This window comes from Phyllobates terribilis, unplaced genomic scaffold (assembly GCF_046119375.1).
Source record: "Phyllobates terribilis strain yellow unplaced genomic scaffold, ASM4611937v1 Scaffold_28__1_contigs__length_16237799, whole genome shotgun sequence".
NCBI classification, from domain to species: domain Eukaryota; kingdom Metazoa; phylum Chordata; class Amphibia; order Anura; family Dendrobatidae; genus Phyllobates; species Phyllobates terribilis.
In genome coordinates, this window is record NW_027362788.1 from 7,738,462 (window position 1) to 7,750,602 (window position 12,141).

A 12,141-nucleotide genomic window follows, 5' to 3' on the forward strand; every position below is an offset into this window, starting at 1 on the left:
TCGGAACTCTTTGATTGTTCTCCAAATTCCGCTGAAGTTTAAAAATGCTTCGGAACTCTTCCAGTGTTCTCAGAATTCCGCTGACTTTTAAAAATGCTTCGGAACTCTTCCATTGTTGTCGGAATTCCGCTGACGCTTAAAATTGCTTCAAAACTGTTCCATTGTTCTCGGAATTCCACTGAAGTTTAAGAATGCTTCAGAACTCTTCCATTGTTCTCAGAATTCTGCTGAAGTTTAAAAATGCTTCGGAACTCTTCCAATGTTCTGGTATTCCGCTGACGTTTAAAAATGATTCAGAAATCTTCCATTGTTTTCAAAAATCCGCTGACGTTTAAAAATGCTTCAGAACTCTTCCATTGTTCTCGGAATTCCGCTGACATTTAAAAATGCTTCGGAACTCTTCCATTGTTCTGGTATTCCGCTGACGTTTAAAAATGCTTCTCAACTCTTCCATTGTTCTCGGAATTCCGCTGACTTTTAAAAATGCTTCGGAACTCTTCGATTGTTCTCCAAATTCCGCTGAAGTTTAAAAATGCTTCGGAATTCTTCCAGTGTTCTCGGAATTCCGCTGACTTTTAAAAATGCTTCGGAACTCTTACATTGTTCTCAGAATTCCGCTGAAGTTTAAACATGCTTTGGTACCCTTCTATTGTTCTCGGAGTTCTGCTGACTTTTAAAAATGATTCGGAACTCTTCCATTGATCCAGGAATTCTGCTGATGTTTAAAAATGCTTCGGAACTCTTCCATTGTTCTCCAAATTCCGCTGAAGTTTAAAAATGTTTCGGAACTCTTCCATTGATCCAGGAATTCTGCTGAAGTTTAAAAATGCTTCGAAACTCTTCCATTGTTCTCGGAATTCCGCTGACGTTTAAAAATGCTTCACAACTCTTAAATTGTTCTCGGAATTCCGCTGATTTTTAAAAATGCTTCGGAACTCTTCGATTGTTCTCCAAATTCCGCTGAAGTTTAAAAATGCTTCGGAACTCTTCCAGTGTTCTCGGAATTCCGCTGACTTTTAAAAATGCTTCGGAACTCTTCGATTGTTCTCCAAATTCCGCTGAAGTTTAAAAATGCTTCGGAATTCTTCCAGTGTTCTCGGAATTCCGCTGACTTTTAAAAATGCTTCGGAACTCTTACATTGTTCTCAGAATTCCGCTGAAGTTTAAACATGCTTTGGTACCCTTCTATTGTTCTCGGAGTTCTGCTGACTTTTAAAAATGTTTCGGAACTCTTCCATTGATCCAGGAATTCTGCTGAAGTTTAAAAATGCTTCGGAACTCTTCCATTGTTCTCGGAATTCCGCTGACGTTTAAAAATGCTTCACAACTCTTAAATTGTTCTCGGAATTCCGCTGATTTTTAAAAATGCTTCGGAACTCTTCGATTGTTCTCCAAATTCCGCTGAAGTTTAAAAATGCTTCGGAACTCTTCCAGTGTTCTCGGAATTCCGCTGACTTTTAAAAATGCTTCGGAACTCTTCGATTGTTCTCCAAATTCCGCTGAAGTTTAAAAATGCTTCGGAACTCTTCCAGTGTTCGCAGAATTCCGCTGACGTTTAAAAATGCTTCGGAAATCTTCCATTGTTTTCAAAATTCCGCTGATGTTTAAAAATGCTTCAGAACTCTTCCATTGTTCTCGGAATTCCGCTGACGTTTAAAAATGCTTCGGAACTCTTCCATTGTTCTCGGAATTCCGGTGAAGTTTAAAAATGCTTCGGAACTCTTCCATTGTTCTCGGAATTCCGCTGACGTTTAAAAATGCTTCGGAACTCTTCCATTGATCCAGGAATTCTGCTGAAGTTTAAAAATGCTTCGGAACTCTTCTATTGTTCTCGGAATTCCGCTGACATTTAAAAATGCTTCGGAACTCTTCCATTGTTCTTGGAATTCCACTGACGTTTAAAAATGCTTCACAACTCTTCCATTGTTCTCGGAATTCCGCTGACTTTTAAAATTGCTTCGGAACTCTTCGATTGTTCTCCAAATTCTGTTGAAGTTTAAAAATGCTTCGGAACTCTTCGATTGTTCTCCAAATTCCGCTGACGTTTAAAAATGCTTCGGAAATCTTCCATTGTTTTCAAAATCCGCTGACGTTTAAAAATGCTTCGGAACTCTTCCTTTGTTCTTGGAATTCCACTGACATTTAAAAATGCTTCACAACTCTTCCATTGTTCTCGGAATTCCGCTGACTTTTAAAATTGCTTCGGAACTCTTCGATTGTTCTCCAAATTCCGCTGAAGTTTAAAAATGCTTCGGAACTCTTCCAGTGTTCGCAGAATTCCGCTGACGTTTAAAAATGCTTCGGAAATCTTCCATTGTTTTCAAAATCCGCTGACGTTTAAAAATGCTTCAGAACTCTTCCATTGTTCTCGGAATTCCGCTGACATTTAAAAATGCTTCGGAACTCTTCCATTGTTCTGGTATTCCGCTGACGTTTAAAAATGCTTCACAACTCTTCCATTGTTCTCGGAATTCCGCTGACTTTTAAAAATGCTTCGGAACTCTTCGATTGTTCTCCAAATTCCGCTGAAGTTTAAAAATGCTTCGGAATTCTTCCAGTGTTCGCAGAATTCCGCTGACATTTAAAAATGCTTCGGAAATCTTCCATTGTTTTCAAAATTCCGCTGACGTTTAAAAATGCTTCAGAACTCTTCCATTGTTCTCGGAATTCCGCTGACGTTTAAAAATGCTTCGGAACTCTTCCATTGTTCTCGGAATTCCGGTGAAGTTTAAAAATGCTTCGGAACTCTTACATTGTTCTCAGAATTCCGCTGAAGTTTAAACATGCTTTGGTACCCTTCTATTGTTCTCGGAGTTCTGCTGACTTTTAAAAATGATTCGGAACTCTTCCATTGATCCAGGAATTCTGCTGATGTTTAAAAATGCTTCGGAACTCTTCCATTGTTCTCGGAATTCCGCTGACCTTTAAAAATGCTTCGGAACTCTTCCATTGTTCTCGGAATTCCGCTGAAGTTTAAGAATGCTTCGGAACTCTTTCATTGTTCTCGGAATTCTTCTGAAGTTTTGAAGTTTAAAAATGCTTCGGAATTCTTCCATTGTTCTCGGAATTCCGCTGACGCTTAAAAATGCTTCACAACTCTTCTATTGTTCTCAGAATTCCGCTGACTTTTAAAAATGCTTCAGAACTCTTCGATTGTTCTCCAAATTCCGCTGAAGTTTAAAAATGCTTCAGAACTCTTCCATTGTTCTCGGAATTCCGCTGACGTTTAAAAATGCTTCGGAAATCTTCCATTGTTTTCAAAATTCCGCTGACGTTTAAAAATGCTTCAGAACTCTTCCATTGTTCTCGGAATTCCGCTGACGTTTAAAAATGCTTCGGAACTCTTCCATTGTTCTCGGAATTCCGGTGAAGTTTAAAAATGCTTCGGAACTCTTACATTGTTCTCAGAATTCCGCTGAAGTTTAAACATGCTTTGGTACCCTTCTATTGTTCTCGGAGTTGTGCTGACTTTTAAAAATGTTTCGGAACTCTTACATTGATCCAGGAATTCTGCTGAAGTTTAAAAATGCTTCGGAACTCTTCCATTGTTCTCGGAATTCCGCTGACGTTTAAAAATGCTTCACAACTCTTCCATTGTTCTCGGAATTCCGCTGACTTTTAAAAATGCTTCAGAACTCTTCGATTGTTCTCCAAATTCCGCTGAAGTTTAAAAATGCTTCGGAACTCTTCCAGTGTTCGCAGAATTCCGCTGACGTTTAAAAATGCTTCGGAAATCTTCCATTGTTTTCAAAATTCCGCTGATGTTTAAAAATGCTTCAGAACTCTTCCATTGTTCTCGGAATTCCGCTGACGTTTAAAAATGCTTCGGAACTCTTCCATTGTTCTCGGAATTCCGGTGAAGTTTAAAAATGCTTCGGAACTCTTACATTGTTCTCAGAATTCCGCTGAAGTTTAAACATGCTTTGGTACCCTTCTATTGTTCTCGGAGTTCTGCTGACTTTTAAAAATGATTCGGAACTCTTCCATTGATCCAGGAATTCTGCTGATGTTTAAAAATGCTTCGGAACTCTTCCATTGTTCTCGGAATTCCGCTGACCTTTAAAAATGCTTCGGAACTCTTCCATTGTTCTCGGAATTCCGCTGAAGTTTAAGAATGCTTCGGAACTCTTTCATTGTTCTCGGAATTCTTCTGAAGTTTTGAAGTTTAAAAATGCTTCGGAATTCTTCCATTGTTCTCGGAATTCCGCTGACGCTTAAAAATGCTTCACAACTCTTCTATTGTTCTCAGAATTCCGCTGACTTTTAAAAATGCTTCAGAACTCTTCGATTGTTCTCCAAATTCCGCTGAAGTTTAAAAATGCTTCAGAACTCTTCCATTGTTTTCAAAATTCCGCTGACGTTTAAAAATGCTTCAGAACTCTTCCATTGTTCTCGGAATTCCGCTGACGTTTAAAAATGCTTCGGAACTCTTCCATTGTTCTCGGAATTCCGGTGAAGTTTAAAAATGCTTCGGAACTCTTACATTGTTCTCAGAATTCCGCTGAAGTTTAAACATGCTTTGGTACCCTTCTATTGTTCTCGGAGTTGTGCTGACTTTTAAAAATGTTTCGGAACTCTTCCATTGATCCAGGAATTCTGCTGAAGTTTAAAAATGCTTCGGAACTCTTCCATTGTTCTCGGAATTCCGCTGACGTTTAAAAATGCTTCACAACTCTTCCATTGTTCTCGGAATTCCGCTGACTTTTAAAAATGCTTCAGAACTCTTCGATTGTTCTCCAAATTCCGCTGAAGTTTAAAAATGCTTCGGAACTCTTCCAGTGTTCGCAGAATTCTGCTGACGTTTAAAAATGCTTCGGAAATCTTCCATTGTTTTCAAAATTCCGCTGATGTTTAAAAATGCTTCAGAACTCTTCCATTGTTCTCGGAATTCCGCTGACGTTTAAAAATGCTTCGGAACTCTTCCATTGTTCTCGGAATTCCGGTGAAGTTTAAAAATGCTTCGGAACTCTTCCATTGTTCTCGGAATTCCGCTGACGTTTAAAAATGCTTTTGAACTCTTCCATTGTTCTCGGAATTCTGGTGAAGTTTAAAAATGCTTCGGAACTCTTACATTGTTCTCGGAATTCCGCTGAAGTTTAAACATGCTTTGGTACCCTTCTATTGTTCTCGGAATTCTGCTGACTTTTAAAAATGATTCGGAACTCTTCCATTGATCCAGGAATTCTGCTGATGTTTAAAAATGCTTCGGAACTCTTCCATTGTTCTCGGAATTCCGCTGACCTTTAAAAATGCTTCGAAACTCTTCCATTGTTCTCGGAATTCCGCTGAAGTTTAAGAATGCTTCGGAACTCTTCCATTGTTCTCGGAATTCTTCTGAAGTTTTGAAGTTTAAAAATGTTTCGGAATTCTTCCATTGTTCTCGGAATTCCGCTGACGCTTAAAAATGCTTCACAACTCTTCTATTGTTCTCAGAATTCCGCTGACTTTTAAAAATGCTTCGGAGCTCTTCCATTGTTGTCGGAATTCCGCTGACGCTTAAAATTGCTTCAAAACTGTTCAATTGTTCTCGGAATTCCACTGAAGTTTAAGAATGCTTCAGAACTCTTCCATTGTTCTCAGAATTCTGCTGAAGTTTAAAAATGCTTCGGAACTCTTCCAGTGTTCGCAGAATTCCGCTGACGTTTAAAAATGATTCAGAAATCTTCCATTGTTTTCAAAAATCCGCTGACGTTTAAAAATGCTTCAGAACTCTTCCATTGTTCTCGGAATTCCGCTGACATTTAAAAATGCTTCGGAACTCTTCCATTGTTCTGGTATTCCGCTGACGTTTAAAAATGCTTCTCAACTCTTCCATTGTTCTCGGAATTCCGCTGACTTTTAAAAATGCTTCGGAACTCTTCGATTGTTCTCCAAATTCCGCTGAAGTTTAAAAATGCTTCGGAATTCTTCCAGTGTTCTCGGAATTCCGCTGACTTTTAAAAATGCTTCGGAACTCTTACATTGTTCTCAGAATTCCGCTGAAGTTTAAACATGCTTTGGTACCCTTCTATTGTTCTCGGAGTTCTGCTGACTTTTAAAAATGTTTCGGAACTCTTCCATTGATCCAGGAATTCTGTTGAAGTTTAAAAATGCTTCGGAACTCTTCCATTGTTCTCGGAATTCCGCTGACGTTTAAAAATGCTTCACAACTCTTAAATTGTTCTCGGAATTCCGCTGATTTTTAAAAATGCTTCGGAACTCTTCGATTGTTCTCCAAATTCCGCTGAAGTTTAAAAATGCTTCGGAACTCTTCCAGTGTTCTCGGAATTCCGCTGACTTTTAAAAATGCTTCGGAACTCTTCGATTGTTCTCCAAATTCCGCTGAAGTTTAAAAATGCTTCGGAACTCTTCCAGTGTTCGCAGAATTCCGCTGACATTTAAAAATGCTTCGGAAATCTTCCATTGTTTTCAAAATTCCGCTGATGTTTAAAAATGCTTCAGAACTCTTCCATTGTTCTCGGAATTCCGCTGACGTTTAAAAATGCTTCGGAACTCTTCCATTGTTCTCGGAATTCCGGTGAAGTTTAAAAATGCTTCGGAACTCTTCCATTGTTCTCGGAATTCCGCTGACGTTTAAAAATGCTTCGGAACTCTTCCATTGATCCAGGAATTCTGCTGAAGTTTAAAAATGCTTCGGAACTCTTCTATTGTTCTCGGAATTCCGCTGACATTTAAAAATGCTTCGGAACTCTTCCATTGTTCTTGGAATTCCACTGACGTTTAAAAATGCTTCACAACTCTTCCATTGTTCTCGGAAATCCGCTGACTTTTAAAATTGCTTCGGAACTCTTCGATTGTTCTCCAAATTCTGTTGAAGTTTAAAAATGCTTCGGAACTCTTCGATTGTTCTCCAAATTCCGCTGACGTTTAAAAATGCTTCGGAAATCTTCCATTGTTTTCAAAATCCGCTGACGTTTAAAAATGCTTCGGAACTCTTCCTTTGTTCTTGGAATTCCACTGACGTTTAAAAATGCTTCACAACTCTTCCATTGTTCTCGGAATTCCGCTGACTTTTAAAATTGCTTCGGAACTCTTCGATTGTTCTCCAAATTCCGCTGAAGTTTAAAAATGCTTCGGAACTCTTCCAGTGTTCGCAGAATTCCGCTGACGTTTAAAAATGCTTCGGAAATCTTCCATTGTTTTCAAAATCCGCTGACGTTTAAAAATGCTTCAGAACTCTTCCATTGTTCTCGGAATTCCGCTGACATTTAAAAATGCTTCGGAACTCTTCCATTGTTCTGGTATTCCGCTGACGTTTAAAAATGCTTCACAACTCTTCCATTGTTCTCGGAATTCCGCTGACTTTTAAAAATGCTTCGGAACTCTTCGATTGTTCTCCAAATTCCGCTGAAGTTTAAAAATGCTTCGGAACTCTTCCAGTGTTCGCAGAATTCCGCTGACGTTTAAAAATGCTTCGGAAATCTTCCATTGTTTTCAAAATCCGCTGACGTTTAAAAATGCTTCAGAACTCTTCCATTGTTCTCGGAATTCCGCTGACGTTTAAAAATGCTTCGGAACTCTTCCATTGTTCTCGGAATTCCGGTGAAGTTTAAAAATGCTTCGGAACTCTTACATTGTTCTCAGAATTCCGCTGAAGTTTAAACATGCTTTGGTACCCTTCTATTGTTCTCGGAGTTGTGCTGACTTTTAAAAATGTTTCGGAACTCTTACATTGATCCAGGAATTCTGCTGAAGTTTAAAAATGCTTCGGAACTCTTCCATTGTTCTCGGAATTCCGCTGACGTTTAAAAATGCTTCACAACTCTTCCATTGTTCTCGGAATTCCGCTGACTTTTAAAAATGCTTCAGAACTCTTCGATTGTTCTCCAAATTCCGCTGAAGTTTAAAAATGCTTCGGAACTCTTCCAGTGTTTGCAGAATTCTGCTGACGTTTAAAAATGCTTCGGAAATCTTCCATTGTTTTCAAAATTCCGCTGATGTTTAAAAATGCTTCAGAACTCTTCCATTGTTCTCGGAATTCCGCTGACGTTTAAAAATGCTTCGGAACTCTTCCATTGTTCTCGGAATTCCGGTGAAGTTTAAAAATGCTTCGGAACTCTTCCATTGTTCTCGGAATTCCGGTGAAGTTTAAAAATGCTTCGGAACTCTTCCATTGTTCTCGGAATTCCGCTGACGTTTAAAAATGCTTTTGAACTCTTCCATTGTTCTCGGAATTCTGGTGAAGTTTAAAAATGCTTCGGAACTCTTACATTGTTCTCGGAATTCCGCTGAAGTTTAAACATGCTTTGGTACCCTTCTATTGTTCTCGGAATTCTGCTGACTTTTAAAAATGATTCGGAACTCTTCCATTGATCCAGGAATTCTGCTGATGTTTAAAAATGCTTCGGAACTCTTCCATTGTTCTCGGAATTCCGCTGAAGTTTAAGAATGCTTCGGAACTCTTCCATTGTTCTCGGAATTCTTCTGAAGTTTTGAAGTTTAAAAATGTTTCGGAATTCTTCCATTGTTCTCGGAATTCCGCTGACGCTTAAAAATGCTTCACAACTCTTCTATTGTTCTCAGAATTCCGCTGACTTTTAAAAATGCTTCGGAACTCTTCCATTGTTGTCGGAATTCCGCTGACGCTTAAAATTGCTTCAAAACTGTTCCATTGTTCTCGGAATTCCACTGAAGTTTAAGAATGCTTCAGAACTCTTCCATTGTTCTCAGAATTCTGCTGAAGTTTAAAAATGCTTCGGAACTCTTCCAGTGTTCGCAGAATTCCGCTGACGTTTAAAAATGATTCAGAAATCTTCCATTGTTTTCAAAAATCCGCTGACGTTTAAAAATGCTTCAGAACTCTTCCATTGTTCTCGGAATTCCGCTGACATTTAAAAATGCTTCGGAACTCTTCCATTGTTCTGGTATTCCGCTGACGTTTAAAAATGCTTCTCAACTCTTCCATTGTTCTCGGAATTCCGCTGACTTTTAAAAATGCTTCGGAACTCTTCGATTGTTCTCCAAATTCCGCTGAAGTTTAAAAATGCTTCGGAATTCTTCCAGTGTTCTCGGAATTCCGCTGACTTTTAAAAATGCTTCGGAACTCTTACATTGTTCTCAGAATTCCGCTGAAGTTTAAACATGCTTTGGTACCCTTCTATTGTTCTCGGAGTTCTGCTGACTTTTAAAAATGTTTCGGAACTCTTCCATTGATCCAGGAATTCTGCTGAAGTTTAAAAATGCTTCGGAACTCTTCCATTGTTCTCGGAATTCCGCTGACGTTTAAAAATGCTTCACAACTCTTAAATTGTTCTCGGAATTCCGCTGATTTTTAAAAATGCTTCGGAACTCTTCGATTGTTCTCCAAATTCCGCTGAAGTTTAAAAATGCTTCGGAACTCTTCCAGTGTTCTCGGAATTCCGCTGACTTTTAAAAATGCTTCGGAACTCTTCGATTGTTCTCCAAATTCCGCTGAAGTTTAAAAATGCTTCGGAACTCTTCCAGTGTTCGCAGAATTCCGCTGACGTTTAAAAATGCTTCGGAAATCTTCCATTGTTTTCAAAATTCCGCTGATGTTTAAAAATGCTTCAGAACTCTTCCATTGTTCTCGGAATTCCGCTGACGTTTAAAAATGCTTCGGAACTCTTCCATTGTTCTCGGAATTCCGGTGAAGTTTAAAAATGCTTCGGAACGCTTCCATTGTTCTCGGAATTCCGCTGACGTTTAAAAATGCTTCGGAACTCTTCCATTGATCCAGGAATTCTGCTGAAGTTTAAAAATGCTTCGGAACTCTTCTATTGTTCTCGGAATTCCGCTGACATTTAAAAATGCTTCGGAACTTTTCCATTGTTCTTGGAATTCCACTGACGTTTAAAAATGCTTCACAACTCTTCCATTGTTCTCGGAATTCCGCTGACTTTTAAAATTGCTTCGGAACTCTTCGATTGTTCTCCAAATTCTGTTGAAGTTTAAAAATGCTTCGGAACTCTTCGATTGTTCTCCAAATTCCGCTGACGTTTAAAAATGCTTCGGAAATCTTCCATTGTTTTCAAAATCCGCTGACGTTTAAAAATGCTTCGGAACTCTTCCATTGTTCTGGTATTCCGCTGACGTTTAAAAATGCTTCACAACTCTTCCATTGTTCTCGGAATTCCGCTGACTTTTAAAAATGCTTCGGAACTCTTCGATTGTTCTCCAAATTCCGCTGAAGTTTAAAAATGCTTCGGAATTCTTCCAGTGTTCGCAGAATTCCGCTGACATTTAAAAATGCTTCGGAAATCTTCCATTGTTTTCAAAATTCCGCTGACGTTTAAAAATGCTTCAGAACTCTTCCATTGTTCTCGGAATTCCGCTGACGTTTAAAAATGCTTCGGAACTCTTCCATTGTTCTCGGAATTCCGGTGAAGTTTAAAAATGCTTCGGAACTCTTACATTGTTCTCAGAATTCCGCTGAAGTTTAAACATGCTTTGGTACCCTTCTATTGTTCTCGGAGTTCTGCTGACTTTTAAAAATGATTCGGAACTCTTCCATTGATCCAGGAATTCTGCTGATGTTTAAAAATGCTTCGGAACTCTTCCATTGTTCTCGGAATTCCGCTGACCTTTAAAAATGCTTCGGAACTCTTCCATTGTTCTCGGAATTCCGCTGAAGTTTAAGAATGCTTCGGAACTCTTTCATTGTTCTCGGAATTCTTCTGAAGTTTTGAAGTTTAAAAATGCTTCGGAATTCTTCCATTGTTCTCGGAATTCCGCTGACGCTTAAAAATGCTTCACAACTCTTCTATTGTTCTCAGAATTCCGCTGACTTTTAAAAATGCTTCAGAACTCTTCGATTGTTCTCCAAATTCCGCTGAAGTTTAAAAATGCTTCAGAACTCTTAAATTGTTCTCGGAATTCCGCTGACGTTTAAAAATGCTTCGGAAATCTTCCATTGTTTTCAAAATTCCGCTGACGTTTAAAAATGCTTCAGAACTCTTCCATTGTTCTCGGAATTCCGCTGACGTTTAAAAATGCTTCGGAACTCTTCCATTGTTCTCGGAATTCCGGTGAAGTTTAAAAATGCTTCGGAACTCTTACATTGTTCTCAGAATTCCGCTGAAGTTTAAACATGCTTTGGTACCCTTCTATTGTTCTCGGAGTTGTGCTGACTTTTAAAAATGTTTCGGAACTCTTACATTGATCCAGGAATTCTGCTGAAGTTTAAAAATGCTTCGGAACTCTTCCATTGTTCTCGGAATTCCGCTGACGTTTAAAAATGCTTCACAACTCTTCCATTGTTCTCGGAATTCCGCTGACTTTTAAAAATGCTTCAGAACTCTTCGATTGTTCTCCAAATTCCGCTGAAGTTTAAAAATGCTTCGGAACTCTTCCAGTGTTCGCAGAATTCTGCTGACGTTTAAAAATGCTTCGGAAATCTTCCATTGTTTTCAAAATTCCGCTGATGTTTAAAAATGCTTCAGAACTCTTCCATTGTTCTCGGAATTCCGCTGACGTTTAAAAATGCTTCGGAACTCTTCCATTGTTCTCGGAATTCCGGTGAAGTTTAAAAATGCTTCGGAACTCTTCCATTGTTCTCGGAATTCCGCTGACGTTTAAAAATGCTTTTGAACTCTTCCATTGTTCTCGGAATTCTGGTGAAGTTTAAAAATGCTTCGGAACTCTTACATTGTTCTCGGAATTCCGGTGAAGTTTAAACATGCTTTGGTACCCTTCTATTGTTCTCGGAATTCTGCTGACTTTTAAAAATGATTCGGAACTCTTCCATTGATCCAGGAATTCTGCTGATGTTTAAAAATGCTTCGGAACTCTTCCATTGTTCTCGGAATTCCGCTGACCTTTAAAAATGCTTCGAAACTCTTCCATTGTTCTCGGAATTCCGCTGAAGTTTAAGAATGCTTCGGAACTCTTCCATTGTTCTCGGAATTCTTCTGAAGTTTTGAAGTTTAAAAATGTTTCGGAATTCTTCCATTGTTCTCGGAATTCCGCTGACGCTTAAAAATGCTTCACAACTCTTCTATTGTTCTCAGAATTCCGCTGACTTTTAAAAATGCTTCGGAACTCTTCCATTGTTGTCGGAATTCCGCTGACGCTTAAAATTGCTTCAAAACTGTTCCATTGTTCTCGGAATTCCACTGAAGTTTAAGAATGCTTCAGAACTCTTCCATTGTTCTCAGAATTCTGCTGAAGTTTAAAAATGCTTCG